The following is a 2,897-nucleotide window of genomic DNA, read 5'->3' as shown; positions in this document are numbered from 1 at the left end:
GCTCTTGGAGGATATGCTAAAAGGATTCATAATCAATTAAAATGGGAGGCCGTTGTAGAGAGAGTAACAGTTAATCCAGGAAAGAGGAGGGGAAAGCCAGAGGGTCATCCTGGCAGTGCTCACAGCCTGCTCTGGAGAGGAGGCTGTCAGGACCCGGGAAAGTCACTGAAATGTGATGCCACTGAGGCTCGACTGAAGCTAATGACTCCAACCTGGCAGGTGCTAAACTCTGGGAGATTTAATTTCTCCTGATGCAAACCAAATGGCTGCCTGGAATAAATTTTTCAAACTTATTTTTCTTCAGGGTTAAAAATGTATAAAAGTATTTCATATGTAATTAATCCATAATGCCATGAATGATAATGCAGAAGCCCACTGCGGTGGCTGGCAAGGCTGCCTGGGACTCGAACATTCTTTCTATCATATATTGACTGTGCTGTGCACATTTTGTTTGTTGAAACAAAGGATGACCTGTCTGTTAGGTCAGGACAAAAATGGAGTCACAACAGGAGGGCAACAGAAACATAAGGAAGTGGGTCATCCACATTCCTCAAGGAACCACCCAGCCATCATCCCTTCCTTGCCTAACAAATGCCCCAATCTAGGTTTCCTGCCCCCTTATCTCTCAGGTCACTGTTGTGATCTCACATCTTAGCTATTTCCCTTCCTCATCTTCCCCCAACTGAAGAACTCTATATAGCCCACTATCTGTAATCTCAAAGTTGACCATGTTCCACTCTTGAGAGTCAGTCCTGGCAGCTCATGTTTTCCAGAATAAAAGCTTCCATCTTTGCCTCAGAAAAAAAAAAAAAAAGAAGGTCATCTACATACTGCAAGAGGGTTATTTGGAGATGGGCCTGGTGGTACTCACCCAAATCCTCATGGTGTGCCTCATCAAAGATAGGGGATGAGTTTTTAAATCCTTGTGGCAGTCTAGTCAAGGTCAACTGTCTGTTGAATCCACTTTCTGGATTGCTCCATTCAAAGGCAAAGAGGTTGACTGGCAGGACCAGTGGCAGACTGAAGAATATGTCCTTGAGATCTGGCACTGTGTATACACTGCGCTCAGGTGACAGAGTGCTTAGCAGAGTGCACAGTTTCATCACCATGGGGTGGATGTCTTCCACCCATTTATTAATTTCCCTCACATCCTGCACAGGAAGGTAGTCATTGGAGTGGGCTGTTTTTTGCTGGCAGGAGAGGAGTATTCCAGATGGACTGGCAAGGGACTAATATCCCTTGTTCCCAAAGTCAGTTTATGTGAGGTGTTATTCCCAGTTTGGCCTCTTTGGGCATTGGGTATTGATTGACTCAGATTGGGCTTGCATAAGCCCTCAGTTGGACCATGATTGGGGCCTGATGCTTGGCTATCCCAATCTGATTTCTTTCTGACAATACAACTGGAATCCTTTTCCATAGTTCCCTCAGACATGGGCTTTCAAGGGTGGCTTGGGAGGGAGAGTTATAGAGTTTATATTCTTCCTCCAGTGACACAGTTAACATGTGTACAGGACCATTTTGATTAAGAACCTGTACTCCCCCAGGGCTGAAATGGATTTGTGCCCCCAGTTTAGTCAAAAGGTCTCACCCCAAGAGTGAATATAAGTACCCAGGGATGACCATGAATGAATGGGTTACCCATCCCATTCCTAAGTCCACTTCTCTTCAGGTAGTCCATAAAGGTTTATTTGTACCAGTGGCTCCATGGACACATGTTCTTTTGGAGGACAGGGGTCCCATGGGCTCTTTCAGAATTGAATGCTGAGTCCCAGTGTTGACTAGAAAGTCTATTGGTTTCCCCTCCACCTTCAAGGTTACCCAGGGATCATGGAGGGGACGTGAACCCTGGCACTCACAGTCACTGAGTTCTCCTATCTCCAGGATTTTAGAATTTTTGTCCCTTTGTCTTTGTGGACATTAATTTTTATAATGTCCCATCTCTTTGCAATAAGCACATTGGTATTTTTGGAGATGGGCTAGGTGTTGTACTTCCCCTCTCAATTGTGGAGCTCTTCTACCCCTGTTTCTCCCATAAGCCATGTTGTTTTAATTCCCTTGGGTCAGATTTTACCATGGCAGCCAGTAGTATTTTGGCCAGGCCTCTAGTTTGTTTATATTCTGGAGTCTCTCTATTATTATAAACTTTTTTCTTCTATTGCTACTATTCTGACATTTCCTTACCTGTGAAACCATCCAGTTGTTGGAGTTTTCTGCAGATGTCTGGTGCCATCTTGTTGACAAAAGCCATGTTCATGGCAGACTGGTTTTCTCTTGCTTCTAGGTCCAGAGGCATATAGTTCTGGTATGCTTCTAGTAGCCTCTCTAAAAAGGCCCCCAGGATTTCCTCTTTACCTTGTATAACTTGTCCTACCTTAGATAAATTTGTGGGCTTCCTAGAAGCCTCTTAGAGACCCCCACCATCAGAATCTGTCAGTAGGCTTTGGTTCTCTCTTTATTTTCATTCAGGGCTACTGGGGTTCCAGTCAAGGTGGGCTAAAGGGAAGGCTATGTCCACAACAGCCTGCACAATTGTGGGTTGGCTGTTAGGTCCAGGAACTAGCTTGCAGGAGGTGGCTACAATCTGTTCCTTTTCCTGTGTTGTAAAGAGAACCTGCAAAAGCTGATGACAATCATCCCAAGAGGGCTAGTGAGTTATCATTACAGAATCTAACAAGTCTAGGAGGGCCAGGGGTTTTTCTGAAAACTTTAGATTCTGCATCTTCCAATTATACAGGTCACTGGTAGCAAAAGGGATGAGTCATGAACTACTGGCCATCCTGATGCCAGGGGAGGGGAGGCCTGTGGCTCGCAAGGGCAGTGCAACCACAGTGGAGTCTGCCTGTCTCATGGTCCAGGCTCACATATGGGGAGGAATGATCATGTTTCTTCCTTCTTCC

The sequence above is a fragment of the Jaculus jaculus genome, chromosome 1 (genome assembly GCF_020740685.1).
Source record: "Jaculus jaculus isolate mJacJac1 chromosome 1, mJacJac1.mat.Y.cur, whole genome shotgun sequence".
NCBI classification, from domain to species: domain Eukaryota; kingdom Metazoa; phylum Chordata; class Mammalia; order Rodentia; family Dipodidae; genus Jaculus; species Jaculus jaculus.
The sequence above is the reverse complement of the archived record's forward strand: the minus strand, read 5'-3'. Positions refer to the sequence as shown.